General features: G+C 38.7%; 1 long non-coding RNA gene across 1 annotated transcript in view; it reads right to left on the reverse strand.

The window, feature by feature from the left end:
• Nucleotides 1-24,605, reverse strand: part of LOC142078936 (uncharacterized) — a 389,734-nt gene that overhangs the window by 81,975 nt on the left and 283,154 nt on the right. The window contains exon 2 of the long non-coding RNA XR_012672411.1: nucleotides 473-499. This is a non-coding gene — a long non-coding RNA (uncharacterized LOC142078936). The remainder of the gene's footprint in view (nucleotides 1-472; nucleotides 500-24,605) is intronic.

A 24,605-nucleotide genomic window follows, 5' to 3' on the forward strand; every position in this document is an offset into this window, starting at 1 on the left:
AAGTCTGACCATACTCTTTGTGAGGCTGATGAAATCATTTCAAAGTGACCAAGCCTTATTGAATTTCAGGATATACCTGGGCTAGCAACAACCTAGACTCACCCACACGCAGCTTTTGCAAAGCTGCAAGATTCAGACACAAAGATGATTAAGAATTTGGTGACAAATAGCACTTTCAGATCACTGTAGCTACTTGGCTTTCACTGCACTTCATTGGCCGCCATCTTGTAAAGACCAGCAACTAGAGTGAAGACCCACAGTCTACCCAGATATGTTACCTCGTCAGGAGCAAGAAGCAGCAGTAACTGAGCAGCTCACATCCATTGCTATGCCGGACAGCCAGCGCCCTCCATTTTGACCGATGAAGTGTTCTGATGTACCTTTTGAGGTTCAAAAACTTCTCTTCAGGTAGTGGCATCAATATGGTCATTGCTGAGAAATCCTTATGTTAATGTGGCTTTTTCTCTACAACTCTGCTCTTTCGTGGCCTTTTTTATTACTGTTGTTACCAAAACAAGACCTAGCTTTTGTGAAAAGGAAAGGGTGCAGTTTGCTTTTTGCTATGCATATTCAGAAAAAAAAAATCCCTGTTCCAATAAATTGACCACCAGCGTCCATGGCTATTTCACTGCAGAACCATAGCAGTCATGACACTACCATTCCACCTGCCACCTGTAACTGTCCCCTGAATTTTTCTGGTAAAAGCCCTGGTTTTCTGTTTCCTCAGAAAGCAGTCAATGAAGAGCTGAATTAACTGATTCTCAAGTCAGCAGAGGCTTTTGAAGCAAGCATATAATTCGGCTTTTGGAGCAACCATATCATTCTTTTCCTTCCTTTTCCTCTCTTTCCCCCAAAAGGGCCGAGCTGAAGTAACATCAGTGCCTGAAACATTAGGCAAACATTGGAAGACATATCAGGCCATATACCAAAAAAGAAAATCTGTATGATAACGCTCATCCTTTATTTCAAAAAGGGCCATATTTTGCCTCCTATGGAAAAAGCTGTGCCATTTCCAGCCAGAGGTTACAGAAAGTTATACAAACCTCCTGTTCCACATGTGTCTGGGAGGATTTTACATGCCTAGGTTATACTCATAATTTATTTGTTATTTTATTGGTCTTTTTCACTCAAAGCAATTCCTATCATGCTACCCAGCCCTTGCTATTGATTCCAGCCAAGCTCAGACATCCCTTGGTGGAAATATAGAGACAGAACTGATACATCAGTTTAACGGCACCCACATACCCTTCTTGTCATGAGGATCTCTGTGTAACCTGTTAGGAGCAGCTAATTTTTGCTACAGAGATGTACAAAAAGTCAGAGAAAGAGTGAGCAGGACGTGTCCTGAAAGGTCATTTTCTGATCTTAATTATTCTGATGTAATTTCTTTGAATTATAGGTCCCATTTTTGCCTGTGAAAAGATGATCTAAGGTCTATCCTGAACCCTGAATTTATAAACATGGCTTTCTTATCCCCCCCTCCCATTTATCTAATGGATGGCTTTATAGGACTTCAAATACCAAGGAAATTGGTATGCCTTGAAGGATGGAACAGAATAGAATTTCTTGTCTTATTTTTTTACTGAGTACTGAGGAAAGAATACCAGGCCTAGCGCTAGCCAGCAGTGTTCAAATAATAAGTTGCATTCCAAATCCCATGAATTTCAGGTACTCAACATGTCTGGTAAATGATGCATTGCTTATTTTATCCACAATATAGGGGTTAGTCATAGGGAATAGAATTTTAAGAATCTTTAAGAAAATGCACACACAAGTGTACTAATACCATATAGTATAAAAATACACATTAAAAATATTATTTAAGTGTAATAGTCTATAGATTGCAAATATAACAGTATACATTACCAGTTAAATGTACTTTTAAGAACTTAATTTTTTTTGTCTTTTCAGTGAGAAATAAGTGGTGGAAAAATAATTTCAGGTGATATCTTCTGATTTCAAAACAAAGCAAGAAATACTTGCCTGGAAAAAAGCTCTTTTTAAAAATATAAATATACATATTGCTTGTTACCGCATCAAACCAGGTAAAGCAGAGAGGGTATGAAGGATTCTTTCATGTGGACCATACTGGTTCCTTCTTTGTTTCATGTATAAACTCATTGGCTTCAGTTGCTTTCATGTAGTTTAATTCTAAGCAGAACTGGATCCACGTTCCACTGTCCTCAACAGGTAGATTCCTCGTAGTCTACAGCAAACATTCTTGGCCACTTGTCATCCCTTATTTCAAGCCATGTGAGTTCTTTTTTTCCAGACTTTCCTCCCTCAGATTAATCTGTAGGCCCATATCAAAAAAAGCACAATGAGTTAACCAGTTTTCTGTAATTCAGAAATCTGATGGTTTGCTTGGCTCAGATAGGCATCTGGAATTGGTACAAATCCATTGGATATTTTTTAAAAAGTAATTCATGGAAATGTAATTCTAATAGATCTTGTTTCTGTTTGTGCACAATGGTCCAATCAAAAAATTCACATTCAAGCATTGACTATTGTTATATATGCAATAACCACAGTTATTTCAAAAGAGGCTTTATGTAAAAATATAGTGTATGTTCTCTAGATGCCAACCATTCTGAAAGTAATCTGATTTATTAAGAAGTTCTGACCTCCATACTGAGTAAGTGAAGTTCAAGGCCCAGAATGAGAGAGGAAATTAAGTAATAAATAAATTAGGCCAACAGAAGTACAATAGTGCAAATATTCAAGACAGAAAACTCCATTCACTTAGCTTGTATGACCTTTTTGAGTCTGTTTTTCACATCTATTCATGACAAATGTGCTATAGGAATCGCTTCGCAAAATAGCAAATTCAGTGAAAACTGAAGAGCAGTTTTAATGTGCAGGTACTAGTCATACACACAGTAATTCACATTGGAAGCATGGTTCCCAGATTTTTCCTTACCTGGATGTAATCACTGTCATCTTCTTCCATTAACTTTGGATCTGGGCCTACATATAGGAACAAAAATGTTATTAAATTCTTCACATCACATACCTATAAAGCATAATCATTAGGGCTGACACTAGAGCAAGAAAGGTGCTAGAGTTCCTGTACTGCTCTAACAACTTACCACAGTCATACTTTTCCTGTTTCTCAGACTAGTTCACTCTGTGTCATTCTTTCTTACTGTAGTCAGCCACACATTTAAAAATCATGCAAAGAGCCTACCAAGAGATTTCAATCAGGCTTTATTCTAACACTACAGCGCTTCAGCCCATTGAAATGCTCAGGAATCACTACTTTTACAGGTATTAATCTTCACTGACTGCCCTGAAACTTTTATCAGAGTTTTCTTTGTATATATCAGCTCCCTTCCCTCACTAAAAAGTGTGTCTCAACACCAGGCGTTCCTCATCCTTACTGGATGTGCTCATCATACATCCACATAAAAAAAAGTCCATAGATCAAGCTACAGACATGCAGTATTGCTTCTCCTCAGTGGTTGCCGGTGGCTAAATATACCCATTAGAGAAATAGACAATCATGCTCCTGCAGCACATCTTAAGTTCAAAGGTCCACAAGGCATTACTAGCAAGAAATGTTTCCAAATATTACACTATCTGATTTGTTGATGATGTTGGATTATTACTAAGCAAGCTTGCTCAGCGTCTTCTCATATTTTTACATATATTTGGGGGTTCTTGCCACTTCAAGCACAGTTTTTAACCGTTCTTTTATATCATGTTTTCTGTCTGTTTCATGGTAAATTGATCATCCGCATATATCAGCACAAAATAAAAGTCAGTAAAGTCATCTACACCACCAAAAGAATTTTGTAATTATCATTGCAGTTTTTCCATTCCTGTTTTAAAAATTACTTCCTACCTTATCATAGAATAGAATCATAGAATCATTTAGGTTAGAAAAGACCCTTAAGATCATCGAGTCCAACTGTAAACCTAGCACTGCCAAGTCCATCACTGAACCATGTCCCTAAGCACCACATCTACACATCTTTTAAATACCTCCAGGGATGGTGACGCAACCACTTCCCTGGGCAGCCTGTTCCAATGCTTGACAACTCTTTTGATGAAGCAAATTTCCTAATAACCAATCTAAACCTCCCCTGGCGCAACTTAAGGCCATTTCCTCTTGTCCTATCGCTTGTTATTTGGGAGAAAAGACTAACACCCACCTCGTTACAATCTCCTTTCAGGCAGTTGTAGAGAGCAAGTAGTATCACTTCATAACAAATTAGGCAGAGATTTCATTCTCTCATTATACTCCGCAGCGACAATGTTTAATATTTTCCTCGGGAATCCAAATTTTTCATTGTGTCCACAGTACTGTCTTGAGCTATACCATCACATATCTTCTTCTAAAATCATATATTCTTATTATTTTCCCATCTTTTCTCAAGCAGCTGACAAACTGAAAATATTTGAGCCACAACAGACCTATTTTTCTGTAATTTCTTCATATTCTTTTACTAAATCCTCTGTGTAACTGCTAAGCATATATAAAACTGTAAAAGTTAGATGGGATCTTATGGATGAGAAATTTCTGCAGTAGTCTTTTATTTTGTCCACCTGAAAAACTAGGGATTTGATTGCCACTTTGTATTTACTTTGTTATTTTTTTTTCAAAATTCCTGACATGAGAAATAAATCTGTAGATCTTTGACTTAACTTGCACCTTCCTATGTTTTAATAGTTCAATAGAAACTTTGTTGTTCCTTTATGCTCTGGTTGCTTCCTTATGCTCTTTAAAAAAATAATGCGTCCACAAGTGGTTCAGCTGCCTAGAAAATGTCTCTGAATCTTTGTCTTTATCCACTTCACCACTGAGAAACTCGTTAAAACAGTCCATCCATTCTTTATATGACTCCATGCATTGCAACAGAGCTACAGTATCAATGCTCTCTGTACACTTCAATCAATGGTTTTCCAAAGCCAGCTCTCAGTGACCAACATCATTGTGTGATTCTCATGTATTCTTTGGATTCTCTGCTTTAGCTATGTCTCATCTCTTATTTTCATTTCTTTAAAGGAGCAGTTTTCTCTCTTACACAATAGTGGCCTGAATCACAAGTAGCTCCCCTTAATCTGAATGTTAGTCGGTTTTCTTCAATAAGTTTGTGGTTGATTTAAGATAAGAACTACATCTCTCAATATTAATGTATTCTTGCAAATGCCATTGAGAGTACTATGAGATGATCTTCAGATTCACAAAGCTGATTAATCTGATTCCACTGTAAGCAGCTGTGTCACAGGTATAGTTCCTTCTTTTTTTCCTACTTTAATATCTTTGAGTAAGGACTATTTTAATGTCAACATTGGGAGCTGGTATAGGTTCCTTCGAGTTCTCTCTAGACTTGATTTACTGTTTCTTCAGTGATAGCACACACGCTCATATCAAGTTCGCTCACAGCTTGCTTCAAAGACAGTAACTGCACGGGAAGGTTTTCGTACTCAAAGGCTCCATTTCTTTTCCATTCTGCTGAGATTAGGATGTGCTTTTGAGATAATTACTCCACCATATTTGGCTGGGATTTCTGCCTTTGATGAGATCCAGATGTTCCATGTCCTCAGCTCTTAGTCTCTTTTCCATACCTGGGTAATTTATCTGGATTATTGTTTATCTATCTGTAATATTTATTTGGCTTTGTATCAAAAGGAGAAGAGCATTCAGCATTTGCCCACTGGCCAAGCTAGAAGACCAGCTCCTGACTCTGGCCCATCCCCTCTAGCCTGCCTTGCTCAGGAGGCTCTGCTTGCAGCAGAACATGTTTGGCATAGCTCCCAGGGCCATGGGAACACACAAGAGCTGCCACCACGACTGGAGACTAATTTAGAGTAACAAATAGATTCAAGGAAGACCAAAGCAGCTCACAAACAAGTGACAGACAGAGGCAGAGCTAAATTTGTCAAGCAACACATTCTGTCCACTCTTTGCTCATTCATCTCTAACGACTCTGTTTCTGAGCGTAATTATATTTTTCTGCAGTGGTTGTTTGAGAGTATATTTTTATGACTGTATCGTGGAGCAACATTCTAACTCCCCCAAAATAAAGCTTTTTTGTTTGTTTGTTTGAACAATTAAATTCCAGATGAAAGATTTGGCTTCTCCAAAGACGGCACAGAAGATTTTTTCTAATATTCATGAAAAAGTATTATAAACTAGATTTTTTCCTAAGTCATAACATGCATAAAATCATTCTTAATATTATTTGCTGTTTTATTTTTTGATAATAAAATGAACTTCAAAACAAACTTAAGATATCTATGAATGATAACTTCCTGTGGCAGAAAATAAGCAGGACACTTGACTCCTTTGAAAAGCAGAACCATATTCATTTACTATTTTTATTTATGCCCTCTAAATTACTCTTAAGCCAGTCATTATTCCAAAACCAAGAATAATACTTTGCTAGATGTGCTGCACACCATTTTTAAAATAATAAGTTGTAATATTAGAATTGAATATTTATGGAAGCTAGTAAGAATAGCTCAGAAAGCCTGACAAACATATAACTGTTACCCTAAAAAAAAGAGAATGGATACATCTGAATGAAAGCTGAAGTTTTAAGTGGCGCATGAAGAGTCGTAAGTAGCAAATGAGTGATGTCCCACTTAGTTTATTTTGGCTGTAGAAAAAACTACTCAGCATCTTCTACACTCACACCAATTCCAAAAAAAAAAAAAAAAAAAGATCTTAAATTACTCAGAAATAACAGAGAAATATTTTTAGACAGTTCTGTGGTCATACTGTTAGAATTTGATGCACAATTAAAACTTCTCACATTTTGTTCCAGACTATACTCACAAAAATCCTATGGCCCTACTGAATTTGTGTCGCTATGGATGTTCACAGCCTCTGAATATTGTGCCCCTTATTATGCCCCAATATAATCATTTTAAATATGGGAATCAACTTCGGCATGTTTATTAGGGAATAAAATTAAACGAAAATTAATCAGCAGTATACACAGTCAACTATCAACTTTTACTCTGCACTTAAAGGATTAGATTCCCCTCAGATACTGGCATGTTTGGTCGTGCAAGGCAATATATACCGAGCTCTTTCTGAAAACTGATGTCCGTTTTGAAAACTGGGGCTTTTGTGAATCTCTTCCAGGCTTTGACTGATCTTATCCTGGGATATCTAGAAGAATGTTTTTCCCTCACAGGCTTCAGCTGCCCTTAGGTGGCTTTGCTGCTCACCATCAACAAAACTATCTACTCATGAGCTTAAATAAATGGGAATTTACGGACAGCCAGCCAAACACTAAAAACTCACTCTTAGCTCACAACAACCAGAATTTGTAGAACATACAGTACAGTAAAATGCACCTATTTAGAGCCTGTTTTTTGATTGTAGCTATTTGAGACAATAAGAAACCACACATATCGGATATTAATCTTTTGACTTGAAGGTGTACTCATGCTGCAATGATGATAGAGGAACATTACCCTCAAGACACTGTCTGCACCATCCTTGAAGCAAATGGCAACATTCCAGTGGTCATAAATGGGGTCAAGATGTGTCAAGAATATTCTTCCAACTGCATGATGACCTTTATATTTTCTTCTACATGATTCTCATTACAAAGCAATTAACAAAAGAAAGGGGACATCATAAAGTGGTTGGAAAAAAACTTAAGAATTAAACAGCAATTAAATACATGACAAGAAACTATCAATTCACAGAGGAAACAACTGACAAGATTTAGTAATGAAGTAGCAATACCGTTAAAACAGGTACTGTAGCAGAAGTAGAACACTGGGATAAAGCAGGGGTTTAAGCTTGTGAACAATATGAAAATGTGAAATATGAAAATCTGGGAAAATTATATACTAACAAGTCTCTTCTCAAAACCAAAAAGTGTACTAGAAAATTATTCCTTGCAAATGTAAAGCACGTCAGCTGAGATAAGCCACACTAATGTGTTTTGTGGCTTTCATGAAGGAAAATTACATCCTCACCTTCCTAGATTTTGTTGAAATCAGTTACTTTCCCCACACTAGGGAAAAGGGAAGGGAAGGGAAGGGAAGGGAAGGGAAGGGAAGGGAAGGGAAGGGAAGGGAAGGGAAGGGAAGGGAAGGGAAGGGAAGGGAAGGGAAGGGAAGGGAAGGGAAGGGAAGGGAAGGGAAGGGAAGGGAAGGGAAGGGAAGGGAAGGGAAGGGAAGGGAAGGGAAGGGAAGGGAAGGGAAGGGAAGGGAAGGGAAGGGAAGGGAAGGGGAGGCGAGGCGAGGCGAGGGGAGGTGAGGGGAGGGGAGGCGAGGCGAGAGGAGGGGAGGGGAGGCGAGGGGAGGCGAGGGGAGGCGAGGCGAGGGGAGGGGAGGCGAGGCGAGGGGAGGGGAGGGGAGGGGAGGCGAGGGGAGGCGAGGGGAGGGGAGGCGAGGGGAGGGGAGGGGAGTTGTAAAGCCTAACAAACATAGTAATAAACACTGCAATTTGTAAACACTGTCCTTCAAATCACAGCCCTCAGAAAGTATTAAAAATGAAAACAGACTTCATAAATACATGTCTGGATTCAGCTGCAAAACTGTATCTGCAATGATACAGTTATGTGCCAAGATTATGTTACTGGATGATCAGCCTCCACTAGAATTTGGACATTCAGTCATGTATTTTGCATGTTATGGCAGATTCTGAGTTCATGGTTGGTTGGTTGTCCACTCACTGTTGTTCAGGCCTGCAGACTCTGACAATAACAGATATCTAACTCGAGAAAAAATCCTTGAAGGCCAGTATAAGGCTAACAGGCAAGACATATGAGCGACAAATTCAAATTAGCCTCAAGAACAGTGTTTAGGTGCTAAAATCTAGGTCCACCAAAAGACATTGTTTCTATATCATGAACCTTTCTTCATGTGGCAGCAACAAAACACCTGTCACAATAGTATCTAGTTTTAATACCAGCCACATAGAAATCTGGAAAAGTAAGAATAAGCAGAATGAAGTGAAAGAAAGAAAGAAAACAAAACAAAGAAAAATTAATTTCTCCAAAATACCTCCAGAAAGGACAAGAACAGTCAAAAATTCTATATGTAACAAAAGATAGAGAGCAGTGAAAAGCAGCATGAGAAGAGACAAAAAGAAGAATGTATATAGTACTTTTTAGCATATTGATGTGGTTACTGGTAGAGAAGTAGTAAAACTTTATCAGCTTAATAAGATCTCAGCAGGCAACTTTAGGGCCATCCTAGGATGAGCAAGGAAAGACTTCTCAAATAGACAAGAAATAAAGCAGGTAATGGGTAAACAGTTTCAAGAGCTGCTAAACAAACCCACACCATAAAAAAATTATTAAAAAATACTTCCTCAGGAAGAGAAATGTAACACATCACATCTCAAAGTAGCAAAAGAGTCAGTAAAAAAGATTACAGCCGAAAACCTTACATCTGAAGAAAGTTGTAACAGAGGACCAAGGCACTGGTGATATGTCAGAAGCTGCAGTGTTGGGACATTGGATAAAATGTGGAAATCCGCCACAGGTACATATTCCTTTAGAAAAATGCTGATATTGAATGGGATGTATTTCTAATAAATGCTAAGATTTGCCAGAGTTCAACTATTTATTGCCTTTAACATTATCCATAAAAAAAAAAAAAAAAAATTGGTTCAATTTCAAAGAAAATCCTGACAGGGAAGCCAGTTGGTGGAACACAAAAACAGAGCTAAGCTAAAGCATATCTCCATAAAACAGCACTGAAGGGGAGTTTATGGGCTTTACAGCAAGGGACATGCCAGAAGCAACACAGGACACACAGGTGTAACAGAGCTATCTTTGTGCCCCTGGCAATGTAATGGCAGCACGGAAAATTTCAATTCCGTTTTCTGCATGCTAGAAATTTCACCTGGTGTACAAATGAAATCTATATGATTTTTTGTGTCATGATAGTATTTCTCTAGAAAAAAAAAAGATCCTTCCTACCTTCTGCATCTGTTTTGCAGTGTATAAGATACTGAGACACAAAATGCAACAGTGGAAAAACTACCTTATTGGATTTGAAAGGTGGTGTATTCCTCAAGGCTGAAAGCAAACTCTTGAGAATGGGTGAGAGTGGAATCAATATTGTTCTTAAAAAGCAGATTCAGCTTTAGCTCAATGTATCCCTCTTCTTTTCAGATGCAAAGGTCCAATACTAAGTCACCCTGAGGGATGAGATTTGTTACAAATAGAATATTAATTTAGTTATCTTCCTATATTCTATACTTTACATATGAGATTTTGCAATTTTACCTCTTCTGATCAGAATGCAAGTGTACAATAGCTGTTCCACTTTATATTTAACCGAAATTTTGTATATTAATGAAGCACTGTGTGTATGTGTTCGCTAAATGGGCAGAGCACAGTGTTTAGGCACATACTTGATTTTACATCCATGAGTGACCTCATTAAAGTCGACTGGTTTCCTTGCTTATTAAAAGTTACTGTGTCCCGAGTACCCTGTTGAACTGGAGTCATAAAGAGGGCTGTACTTGATGAACAAAGATGGTACAAGACATAGGTAGAATTATTTCTCTGTGGAATATATGATTCTGTATGTCAGGTGAGCAAAAGAAAACTGAAGGTAAAGTTTCTGTTTGTTTTTTCATTAAATCACTTCAGTTCTCTTTTCTTTTTGTTTGCTTTAACACATTAGATCTTTAAATTGTAAATTGTTTTATATTTTTTCTTAAAAGTAAACTGCTTACAAACTTCTATTCATGCTAAAGTTTATGGAAACAACATCTTGCATACACATTGGCAAAACTATGCCAAGGGTATTTTACATGTGCATTGCAGAAGTTGATGATGATCCACAATAAACACATTTTTCTAGGAGGGAATGGCCACATGGCATTTCAGGATGTGACCTCAAGAACATGACAGTATTAGTTGTCATTGTTAATAAGTGTAATTGAAGTAAGAAAAAAAAGCCAGTTACTACACATAATACATTATACATTCCTGCATAGAAAGCTTTAGTAAAATGTTTGTGTTGTGCTATAGAACACCAAAAAGCTGCATTAAGAGAATAATAAATTTGCAAAGTAAAATTTTTAGAAGTAATGTCAGAATTAAAATTGCTGTGTAACTTTAACCAAGTTCCATTGTGCTTTCATATAACAGTGAGTGAGTGAACTAATGAATTTTGTACCAAATATTCTTCAGAATTTCTACCTCAGTTCCAAAGTCAACCAGTGGGTATTCAGTCAGTCAGTCAGTCAGTGAGGAAATCTACAACATTTTGAAATTAATTTTTCTGTAAGGTCGCTAATGGTATTCACCACTATAGCTTCTGAGTGGAAGTTAATGTTTGAAAATGTCAACTAATTTATCTTTGCAGCCTTCCTGTGAAAAGGCAGAGTTGACTATCCCCAATTTACAGTAGGACAGCAGAAACAAAGCGCAATTAAAGAAAAAAACGTTCAGTAAAGGTGGATGTCCATTTTGAGATGCCTTGTACTCATATTTTTAAGAGCACTTGGTGATATATATAGCATTTCATGTATCCAACATTAGGATCTTGTTGATTCCGTCCCATTCGCAAACAAGAGTGTAAAGTGGTGGCAGAACAACTTTCAAGTGATCATGCATAAAACATTTGGTTTATGGAATTCTTGCATGTCTACAACGAATAGAATTCAATTATCTGAATAGTATCCAACTGTCTTAGAGGAACCTTTGTCTTCCACGCTCCCACAGTCACCGGGGTCATTTCTTACGTATCTTCCAATTTCTGCAACAAATAAAAGAAGCCTACAGAGAGCAGACTCCTTGGCTGTGCAAGCCTTCTCTACTGTGAGTCCATCATATCTAAAAAGGGGACAAAGAAAAGAATGGGCACACCATAAAATTGCAGACTCTTTCATAATTCACAGTAAGGAAGGAGCGAAAGCAAAATCATCTTTTACTAGGGTGATTGGGCTTAGAAATCTGCTGTTTACCTACCTTTGTAGGACAAGCTTATGTTGTTAAATTAGATTTTATTGATAGTAATATCCACAAATGTTGTACTACACACATTTCAGAAATGTATCAGCAGATATAAGAGATGGCCTTGTAATAACCTGTAAAATAAATGATGCAGAGCATCTCTGATATTGTACAGATGAATAAGGACTAGTTTACTTCCTTCTATTTACTGCTAATTTCCTAAAGGGAAAATTCAGGTCCTTGTAACTCCTTCAATAATGATCCAGGGAGTGGCTGCTGCCTTCTGGAAGGAAGGAGACTGCTGGAATATATCCCAACAGAAAGGTTTCTCTTTGATACTGCAATATAATGTAATCATATTTTAAAACATTTAAGAGCTGTTCTTGGATTGTACAAAAATCATACAACTTCATATATCAAAAATGTGATCTGGGGTGATAAGCGAGGATTTCACAAACATCATCTTTTAAATATGTGTCTTGTATACCTATTTTGACTGATGGGAGCAATAACTGGGCATACATATTGGGGGCCAAAAAGTACACAAGTACATAAAATCTTTATAATTCAGATTAGCTGACTATTCTTCTGAAGGTGATAAATACAGAGCAGGGTATGTATTCATAACATACAGAGAATTATGCACCCATGGTAGCTATGTAACAGGGCTCTGGGGACAGATGCTTCCTGAAGCCATCTGTAGCACTAATTCCAGCAGAAAACACTGTTCTCTGTGGGAACAGGGCTACAGAAACCACACTTTAAGAGGACAAGAAGTCAGATACAGGTATGCTGTTGGGGCTGAGTGTACTATTCTAACAAGAGAGGAAAATTATTTACCTGGACACTATACTACTTCTTGCAATCCAAGTTTGAGGATAGATTCTAGCACTTTTTTACTTGTTAATTTTATATACACTAGTAGCAACTGCATGTTTACTAGAGTGATATGTACTTCTAGAAAGTGGCCTTGTGCAACCCTAAAAGAGGGCTACTCTGGTTTAGATGTTTTCTTTCTCTCTCCCTCCCTGTTCCCTCCAAGTTAACAGATTTGCTCCAATTTTGTTGTGAGCTTCTCCATGCAGAATCTCCTCTTGTGATTTCCCACCTGCATTTTTCAGCCTTCTACCTATCTTGGACAGACAGAGGACCTGACTAGCTGATTACATTGACAAGCAGAGTGCACAGTAGAATCAGGAGTAAGCCCCTTGATTTTAATTCATTTTCCTCATCATATGTCAACATTGAGGTTTCTCCATGGTTCACTTCTGAGCACCTTCTTCTTAAAATCTAATTCAGGTCTGTAGTTTAGAATTAAGATTTTTTCATTATCAAACATCTCTCTTCCTCAAACTGTGTAACTGTTCTCCACAAATCCGTAGCTCGTGGCAGCTTTTCATACTATTAGGCTCAGGCTGTGAGTTCTAGAAGGAGGAGACAAGAAATCAGCTTCTTCCCAAGACAACAGGCAAAGGGGCTGTTTCAGTCATGTCCCCTCCATTGCTCATGTTGATCAGAGTTGCTAAGGGTACAGAGAAAGTGAGGCCCAGAGGATCAAAGACAGCAAGGCCAAGTGAGAAATTGCTTTTGTTTCTCCTTCTGCCTCACCAACAGCTTTGTCTTCTGCTTTCTGATTACTTAGAACTGTCTACAGTTCCGGCCACAAAGGTATCATGGGGAGAAAAGTCTCATCGCAATGCCTAATAAGCAGAAAACTCGGATTACCTTGAGGAAATAAGGTTAAGTTTGTGGACTGATGTTAAAAAAACATGTTTTAACCAGTAAGCAGAAACAATCTGATAGAGTGATCTTTGAGAGACAACAAACATGGAGGTCCTCGATGTCATTCTCACATATCCACTTTAAAGAGTAGAACTGCACTTTAATGAACCAAGTTTGAATGTTTGTTACCCAGCAGATGTCTGCATATTTAAAATTTCCATGTGGGTAAAAGAACTATGTGGTTTTGAGTACCAGATGAGTTGATCCAGGATATTTTATTATTCTGATCTAGCCTGGTGGTCTCTAGAAGAACACAATTCTATTTTCAACTTATTTTCTTCTTTCTTAATCTTCCAACAAGCATTTAAATAAGAATTACCATCAAATTATGTCTCACTGTTACTGGACACATTTCTGGCTTTTGATGTCCTTCTTTTATCTCTACAGTTGTATCCAGATATTTCCTTGATGTTCTGGTTCTGCATGTTTACAAGTTTCCACATGAGCATGAGTTTTCTACAGCTTCAAGGTGGTTCATATTATTTCCTATCATTGACAAAGACTTCAGCCTCAGCCAAATTGCTGACATTGGTTCAGAGCCAACATGTAGGTGAAAATACTAAATGAAGCAACAAACTCTCTACCTATGTCTATCAGAAATAAAATACCCTTGTTGTTTTGGGGCTACATATGTCACTGAACTCCTGACAGAACGGTTACATTATAGGATCTAGTTAAAGTCAGTTTTATTAGTGTACTTCTTAAAGCCCAACCAGGAAGACAATACAGGTCCAGCGTACTCCTTGATCTGGAAAACAGTAGGATGTTTGAGGCAGTTTATTTTAGTAGCTCATGTATCCAAACTCTTTCACACCTTATTCCTTCATCAGACTGTTTCTAAGATGTTCAATCTCCTGGCAGTCCCAGCCGGAGAAGCAGCCACAATCAGAAGTAGCAAGAAAATGCTTCCAGAATTGTAATTTACCTCTGCCACCAAAGCGGGGGAACTCTCTTTGCTTTTTAAAGAGGAACAAATGAAGCCCTGCATCTCTGGGTCTCCTTCTCTTGTCTGTAACAGAATTGAAATAAGTTCTAGATATACCTCAAAAACAGGTAGGATGAAGAAAAACACTCTTCCAAGGCCCTATCTGAGTGTTCTGCTTCGTAGCCTCCCTGCTGCTTTGAGCAGGAGCCCTCAACAACTGTGTGTATGTCAAGGAAATCCAAAGCATTGCCTGTGCATCTGGTAAGGGAATGAATGAACGTGGGAATACTAAGTGTCTGTTCATGGCAAAAGGGATTATGTGGAAGCAAAGAAAATATGAAAGAAAGCAATCGTCACTCCTATCTTCAAAGAAATCAAATGTAATTTCAAGGACAAGAAGGAAGATCCGGGGAACTATAGGCTGGTCAGCCTCACTTCGCTCCCCCAGAGCAACTAATCCTGGAAACCATTTCCAAACACATGAAGGACAAGAAGGTGATCAGAAGTAGTCAGTGTAGATTTACCTGGTCATGCTTAACCAACCAGATGATAGCCTCCAACAATGAAATGACTACCTTGCCAGATGATGGAAAGAGTAATGAATGATGTTTACCTCAACTTTATTAAGGCCTTTGACAGAGTCTCCTATAACAACCTCATGGACAAGCTGACATAGTATGGGTTAGATAAGCGGAGAGTGAGGTGGTTTGAAAGTGGCTGAACAGCCAAGCCCAGAGGGTTGTGATCAGTGGCACAAAGTCCAGTTGGAGGCGAGTCACTAGTGGTGTACCCCAGGAGTCAATACTGGGGTCAATATTGTTTAACCTCTTCATTAAGGAGCTAGAAGATGGGGCAGAATGAACCCTCAGCAAGTTCAGAGATGATACAAAACTGGGAGAAGTGACTTCAACAAGATGGGGAACTGGGCAGAGAGGAATCTGATGAAGTTCAATAAAGGGAAATGTGAAGTCCTGCCCATGGGGAGGAATAAACCTATGCACCAGTAAACACTGGGGGCTGACTTTCTGGAAAGCAGCTCTGGTAGAGAAAGACTTTGGGGTCCCAGTGGACAACAAGTTGAATGCAAGCCAGCAATACACTATCACAGCAAAGGCGACCAACAGCATTTAGGGCTGCATGAGGAAGAGTGTTGCTAGCAGGTTGAAGGAGGTGACCCTTTCTATCTACTCAACACTGATGACGCCATATCTGAAATACTGTGTCCAGTTCTGGGCTCCAACAGTACAGGAGAGAGATGAACTTACTGGAACAAGTCCACTGAAGGGCTACAGAGATGATTAAGGGACTGGAGCATCTCATATGAGGAGAGCTTGAGACTCTTCTGCCTGGAGAAGAGAAGACTCAGGGGGATCTCATCAAGGTGTGTAGATACCTGATGGGAGTGAATGAAGAAGAGCCAGACTGTTCTCAGTAGTGCCCAGTGACAGGACTCAAACGTTCAAATATTGGTTTGGACATTCAGAAAACTTTTTTAAGCAACTTAATAAATAAAAAATCCAATTACTTTTTTAATCTTTCAAAATTAAGATGACTGCAGAATATTATTTTTAAGCAATTTTTGTTCATTTAGCCATATATTTAATTTGTTTTGAAAACTGTAAAACTTTCCTTTTTAAATGATGAATGATGGACTTCTGTCAGATACTTTTCTGAAAGTAGAATTTTTGTTTCCTGGAAAACTCTGACATTTTAACATTTCCCCCTTTCTAAATTGAAGCAAAGTAAATGTTTCGCCTAGGACATTTTTAAAATTCACTTAAGGTCAAGTTTTAATTCTGACTTTTTTATTTTTGACTAATTTATAATATCAAACACAATCCTGAATGAAATGTTGCTCCAAAATGAAACATTCAAATATTCTGTCATGACAAGATTATAAAAAATGTTATCAAAAAGCTTTGTTTTGATTGAAAGCAAAACAAACAAAGTATAGTCAATCCTGACACATTCCCACAGAACATTTACAACTGAATTAATTGGCATTTTCTCACTGAGAAACATTCTGCTCAAAACTTCTGAGCCCCGTCCACTGACAAGTGCATGGAATCATTACTCTGTCCCAGGCAACCCACCATACAGGCACACAACCTGTTGAGCTGACAAGATGTCTATTGAGAATGCTGACCTTTTTAAGGTGGGATAACATTACTATATTGCTATCACAAAGGTAGAATAAGGACGAAACTGTTCCCAGAGGGGTGTCTCAGATGGACAGTTTATCCCTGTGCTTCCCCTGAGACAACATTTTTATCCATTGTTTTTGCTCCAGACCATACCTGGAAGTAGCACCTAGTCCTAGGTCATTTAATATTATTGCATGATTACATGGAAGATTTTGGATATTCATCATGTAATAAAACTAATCCATGGGGAAAAACATAATGGAATTAATGGGGTGGTTTTAAACCATTATCTTTAAAAATGTTCGAAAACAGTCTCAAAGTGTGCTACCAGAATGACATGAATTAACTGTGAAAGCTTGCTGATGCACATCAGGCTTCAGTTAAACATGTTAAAGCATCACATATGTTTTACCATGATTTACAAAATTTGCTGCTATTGATTTTTATATTCACATTACTATTTGAAAGGTGATCTACTTTTGAAACTTATTGCATTGTTTTCATTTTAATCATTTTAGATTAATAAAGTTTAAAAAAATAGACGAGAAAGTGCTGCCCTCCATTCCTATTCATTCAACTCATCAAAGAAAACTTCTGGTTTTCTCCCCATCTCCCTTTCTAGGATGACTTGCTGTAAAGATCTCTGCCTTTACCCCTAGAAACAAAGGTTCCTGCAGCACACCATTGAAAATTGAATGGTAAATGTTCACAGGGAATCTCTTTAGCAGATTCACTTCACACTTGTCTGAACTCTTAAATGCTTTGTTGCTAGTAAATTTTAGACTATTATATGACCACATCAGAAAGGAGAGTCCCCAGAAGCTGTAAGACTGAAGGTACATATACACAGTATATACCATTTACACATAATGAACTCTGTCACGAGCAGAAAACTTTAGTCACAGCCGAACCCAAACAGGAAACTAAAGCAAAACGTGTTGTTTTGGTTCAGTTATGTATAATTTTGCATGAAGTACACCAGTTTATTCAAGCAAAAGAGCCTCTACAGATCCACAGATCTCAACAGAGATGACAGGAAGAACTGAATATACAGTGGTGACCACTACATGTAAATATTCTGAATAAAACAAACACATGGTTATATCTAAGATACAGGTTTCAGAGACTGCACAGGTAAGAGGCATACAATCTTGTCTCCTATTAGGTGGAAACTTCGGACTTAATATTGACTTTATAATGGCAAGTAGCAAGATAGAAAACAAGAGTATTGACAAAACAGCTTTTATTTTCCCCTGATGTCATCTGGTCATGTCACTCATCACAGTTAAATCCAATCTCTAATTGCAACAAGCTATTATGAACAGCATTCATGAATTTATTTCATGGTGCTATGCCAAGCCTGCATTTAAGCACATGTTTTAGTCATTTCTACTTCTACTTCTACAACTATCTGTGTCTGAGGTCCTCTTCACCTCAAAAGAACTGGGTTTGTGACAAAAAGTGTGTGTGCATATGTAATGTGTAATATCATAAAAAACATACGCACACATTATTTTTTGTCTACGTGTGTACCCTTACTGTCATCACATTTTGCTATTTCCTTTATGATCTTATTATATTTTACAATTTCATCTGTGGAAAAGATTGAATTTTGAAAATGCAGGAATCTTGCACTTGTTGCTCCATTTACACATGTGGAAGATGACTGCAAAATGCAAGCAAAACACAATATGGTCAATATGAAAATGTTTCACAGCCACATTGCATGAGCAGAGGCAAGTGTAGGAAATGACAATGAACCACTGTCTTCTGCTTTGCATCATTCTCATATTGGGCACTATAAGTCATTATGAACTCATCAAGACTGCCACGTCTATGAAAGCCCCTGCCAAATCTGCAGCCACTTTCAAGGCTCTTTTACACAACCAGAATTATAGAAAGGAACAAAAATATAAAGCAGACTCAGCCCACAGTATTTTAGTGCTAAATAATAAGATTGGGTGCAATATTGCATATCCAAGACCGGTAAAGACACAAAATGTCTACCAGTTATACGAGATGTAGCTTTATTATGATTGTATTGTGAGGAATATTATTCTGAAACATAAAAACACGGCCTACCAGATGCTGAAGTGCACATGACTTTTTAATGTGTTTCTTTAATGCTGGTAAACCTAAAATTGAAGAAGTGAATGTTTATATTTAGCAACGGTTGGTGACAGCATGATCAATGTATCAGTCTAGTTTTGAAAAATTCAGTTCTAGATCTTTTTCCTCCATTTACTCATATTCTTCTTCCTACATGGTAGCAAAATCACCAATTAAAATTAATTTTATTGATTTTTGCTCAGGAGGTAGAAGGTAATCATTTCAATCTCAAAGCCCATAACCATAATTTGCACTCACAAATCTCAGAAGTAATTGATTTTAGACACTAAAATGATCTCTGATTTCCCATTCTTCTAAGTCAGTTTTTGAGTGAATCATTCAAAATGCTCAAGGACTATAACATATAGTGAAACCATCTATTAAAACTAAAAAGCAGTTTTAAATGCTTCCTAGTTGGTGGGGATCTCAACAGAATCCTTTGCAGTGGGGGTATGGGGGGCATGTGCACAAATGAGGTTTAGCAGAGCAATGTCATACAAAACATGAATAGTACAGGTAATGAAGTATCAAGATAATAAGATATATGTGAATGCACAAGAACTCTAAAACATTTAAGTTAAAAACTTAACTTAAATGTGTTAGAAAAATAAGAATTTACAGAAAGTCTTTTACAACATGTAACAAGTTACGACACAAAATGATTGCTACAAGGTGTAGCCTTTGGTGGGGTTTTTGCTGCCTTATCCTCAGGCTCACAGCGTCAGACATGTGGCAATTCTGCTCAGGGCAAAAGAGCACGCATCTGGAAAATTATATGCATATGTATATGAAAAATTACAAAGCAGTCCTTCAAAAGAGCATGGCCTTTTTTTTTATCTTTTCCAAAATATGAGAGCTAAATAGTCTCAACTTCTTTGTATTGTCTTTACAATGAATAACCTATAGTGTTCTTGTTTTGTCCAACATTGTCTCTTAAACCTCCACTCTGCAATGCCAGCACTACATATCAGTATTAGGATAGAAAAATGAAGAAAAGTAACATCTATAAACCTGGAAGGGATAAGAAAAAGGCAGAGGTTGAAATGACAATGTCAGAATCTTCTACAGCTCTTAGTAATATTTTCCTCCTCTGGAAAAGAAATTTTCCAACCATCATACACACTAAATATATACAGTCCATACATACTTAGTCCCTGGTACAGACAGGGATTGCAGACTTTTTTCCTTAAGTCGTTATTTCTGATTTTAATTTTCCTTGCTCATTCAGTATTTCCAGCATAGAGAAAAAAACGGAGAAAAATATTTCACTAGGGCTTCATTATTTGACTAACTAATAATAAAATAAATATTTTTTACTCTGTTGCTCCCATTAGGCTGTATCTTGGCATGAATTTTTAAGGGGTTCCTTATGATTTTAAACCCCACCCCTCCCATTCAGCTTAAAAGGGATGCCTACATTGCCAAAAGTTAATATTTTCATAAATGTTTCTCATAAACATTCACTTCCTTGCTGTCAACTCAGCATTTCTGGGATCTTTTGAAATTGTTTCTTCCTCATGTCTACTGTGATCTTGAAAGCTGTTAACAGACTAACTGTGGGCAGAAAGAAAGATCATCTTTGTACGTACAGGGTAAACTCTCCACTGTCTTTGCTGGCGCAGTTCCGTTCAACAGCTCCTTTGGCACCCACAGTACTCTGCCTCTTTACGCTAGAGCTTGGCCTACAGCTTAACTGTAACAGCTTAGGCCTTCTCTCATAGCATATATATCCATTTTTCTTCCTTGGTATTTCTTTGGTATTCTTTCTTGGTATTTTCTATATGTAATTTCTTAATACTTAAAGAATACTTTAAGAATTAACTGAATGAAGGAATGATGATTTCAAGCATGCATCCCAATCGAGTATAGGAGTGCATGTATTCATTTGAACACTTCCACAAAAATCAAAAGAGACATGCACATTTACACTCAAGGCTGCTCTACAGGCTGTTCAGCTGCTGAAATATCTTAGACAAACAAAACTGAATGAACTAAAAAGACCCTAGACCTCCCTTCCTTTCAACTTTCAGTTCTGTGCTGCTGTCTTGACGGTTGGAGTCTTCCCCTTGTTCTCCAGGTGTTAAATCTTCTGAGTTTTTAGACCTACTACCAAGCTATTTCCCTGCCTTTTTACTTATTCTTGGCGTTAGAGTTTCACTTCCAGCAAGAAAAACACTATGTAGTTTCTTTAACTGCATCTAATGCTAATCACTTCCCCTAGGTGTGCAAGTTGCAACTGCTGGTGTCCCCCTTGAGCCCATTCTTGTGGCAGTGCTTTAGCTTTTTTCAGAAAGGTACCTGTGACGCAGCGGGCAGAAATTCCTTGACACGATTTCTCTTTCCTTTAAAAAGTCCCCAGTTTTCCTTGTCAACAGCTCCTACGCTTCAGACACCTCAACCCTCCTCCCATTCATGCTGTAGGTTGCAGTATTTCTTCAGTGACCTCTTTTCCTCGTTACCCTAGGGATGGTTGCCCAGGCTTTTCCAAACAGGGATATAATCATGTTCAGCTGGTTTTTGTTTTTCTTTGTTTAAGACATGTTCTCCCTCAAGTTAAACATTAAACAGCTCAGGCCTGACACATCCAGCCAACAGCAACAGAATACATAGTCTTTAAGATGGCAAAAAGTCACTGTCATACCAGTCTGAAGAGGTGTGTGCAGGCACAGAAGCAAAGGGAGTAAGTTCCCTCTAGTGCTGTACCACCCGTGGCTACTCAGTGCCTCTGCAGTCCAGCAGTTGCTGGGGGCAGCTGGACAATGCTGTCGGGTCATGATGAGGAGAGGAGGTGCCAGCACAGGGCTGTAAGTTCACAGTAGTTCCAAAGCAAGAGAGAGGCATGGGGAGCAGGGAAGAAACATGAAGTTCTACCAGTCCATACAGCACACATGGCATGTGATGAACCATGTGGTGAACAAGAATCATCTACTGAGGACAGCACACAACGCAGACAGCAGAACAGTACTGTACCTGGGCTGGCACCTCCTCATTACCTCCTTCCAACCCAGGTATGCACATTTCCCTCTGGAAAAGAGCTGCTAGCTAATGTCTCATTGCTTCGAAAGGGTGGGCCGTAGGCTAGGACATTCTTGCTTTTTCCTGTTTTGCTGCCTTTCTGCTTTTACTTTCAAATCGTGCTTCCTTCTACTGCGGTGCTGGATCCAATACAATCCCCATTTTTCCTTTTCTCCTCCGTCCTCATCTGAGTCTTTCTACTGCCTCTCTTACATTACAAAATTAGAATCACAGAACAGTTGAGGCTGGAAGGGACCTCTTCAGATCATCTAGTCTACCCTCCCTGCTCAAAGCAGAGTCAATTACAGCAGGTTGCTCACAGCTGTGTCCGGTCAGGTTTTGTATATCTCCAAAGATGGAGACTCCATAACCTATCTTGGCAACCTGTTCCAGTGTTTGACCACCCTCACAGTAAAAAACCCAAATATTTTCTTGTGCTTAAATGGAATTTCTTGTATTACAATTTGTGCCCATTGCCTCTTGTCCTTTCACTGGGAACCACTGAGAAGAAGCTGCCCCTGAGCTTTACATCCTCAACCAGTTCTTTCTTGTATGAGGTACAGCAGCGTGCCTCCCCTTGTCATCTCCTCAATCACCTGTGTTAGAAAGCTGTCATTAATGCAGTCCAGAAACCTCCTGGATCATTTGTGCCCTTCTCTGTTGCCCCTCCAGCAGATATTGTGGTGGTTAAAGTTTCTCTGTGAGCACCAGGGCCTGTGAACATAAGGCTTCTTCCTGTTGTCTGAAGAAGGCATCATCTACTTCTTCCTGACAGGCGGTCTGTAGCAGACACTCACTGCAACATTGCCCACATCTCTCTGTCCTCTAATCCAAACCCCTAAGCTCTTGACTAGCTCATGATCCGTCCCAAGGCAGAGTCCATGCATTCCCACTGCTCTTTCACACGAAGGGCAACTTCCCATCCTCGCCTTGCCAGCCCGTCCTTCCAAACAGCCTGTATTCAGCCATGGCACCACTCTGTTACCTCAGTCCTTAGCCTGAGCAGAACAGACAGCAACAGGAGCCAAAGAGACCCGAGTACATTTGCCTTCCCTTTACTTTTGGTGCCTAGGACAGGTGCCCCCACTGGCCTGGCTTTACAGCAAACATGTCTGTGTAAGTAAATGCATTTATACATGCCTGAGAATGGCCAGATGGGAAAGACAAAGATAACGCAATATGCTGCATATGTATACTCATATTCATGAGGAACGGAAAGCAAGGTACACAGATGGAAACATCTGCTGCAAAAAACACACCAGGGAAAGAACTAGAGAGTGAAGCATGTTCCATCCCTTTGTAAGGTCTGATCCAGACTGCTGACTCTGCAGGACAAAAGAGGAAACACAAGATGGGGAGGAGACAAAGGGGTGGGGATACAAGTGGGACCAAGGGCAGATAGAGGCAGACACCAGAATGGAAATGCTATGCGCAATTTCTTGCCCATTGAGAAAGACAGTGCATCTGTCAGCAGGTAGTCTCCAAGTAGAGTTTAGAATGAGCTCCTGTTGGCATAAAATTGCCAAATATGTTCAGCTTACCCCCACCCACTTTATCACCTTCAGTAATGGAGCAGATGTGGTGTATGCCCTGCAGGCCAGGCAAATTGTTCTTGTGCCATGTTTTGCGCAAGCATACAATTTGATTGTCAGTGATTTCTTATGCAAACATAAAAACATATAAAATATACTGGCTGTTTCATTGGGAAGCTGCAGTGAGTGCAGCAGTTTCTTCACAACACTTGGGAAAAATTGCAGCCACACAGTCTCAAAACATGAGTCACATGTGTTTCTCACCTCCAAAAAGTTTCAGTGACAGTTTCTACAACACGAAGCCAGTAAAAACTTTTCAATGGCAAAGAGTGGGACAAATAGGGGCAGTTTACATACTGAGTGCACTCTTACAGAAAGCCTACAGGTAGAGCCATTTTTATAGGGCTTTTTAGAAGCTGTATAATAATAGTGAGTTAAGGAATGTTATCTGGGCCACATCATCCTCTTTGTTCTCATGGTGAAAGAACAAAATGCCTGAAATTAAAGCTGCATTTTTCTATTTGGTGGACACGTAACTAGTTGAACCATACAACGAATTAGTCATGGCTTTATTTTTAGACCTTCATTTCAGGTAGTCCTGCAACTATCCTCTCTGACAAGACAATGCACGGCTAGGAAAGTCAGAGCTCCAAAAATAGTAAGCATTCTACATTTTTAGTGGGAGAGCACATTGGAGAGCACTGATACTGTCATACCCTACATAATCCTGCTTCTCTTGCTGCTCCAGATACCATCTTTGTGACTTCTGTCAGTTCCTAAAATGGAACCAAAAATATGGGATCAATTTCTGTGTGAGGGCAACTCATAACTGGCAGAGGACAGTTAAAGCAGCCTTTAAATTATCAATGCACAGAAGAATCCCTTATTAACTCTTCTACAAATCTTATCTGTTTTCTCATTCCCTTTCCCGGCAATCAATTCTGGATGACTGCTATCCTCAGATTTTCACTGTCTGCTTTTGGGTATCTAGAGAGATCGTCTTTGGGCTAGGGTGTCCAAAAAATGTCCTTAATAGTGACACCTCTGTTACTTGTGAAACCAATGATGTTTCTGGCTTCATTCAAATATTTTTCTGGAAAAATATATTGCCTTTTTACCAGCTCTGGAAAGGCGTAATGTATGATGTATGCCTTGCCATACCATCTGGATAAACTTACCACAATATATAGCAATTTTCACATCTGCAGTT

This window comes from Calonectris borealis, chromosome 2, assembly GCF_964195595.1.
Source record: "Calonectris borealis chromosome 2, bCalBor7.hap1.2, whole genome shotgun sequence".
In the NCBI taxonomy this organism is placed as follows: domain Eukaryota; kingdom Metazoa; phylum Chordata; class Aves; order Procellariiformes; family Procellariidae; genus Calonectris; species Calonectris borealis.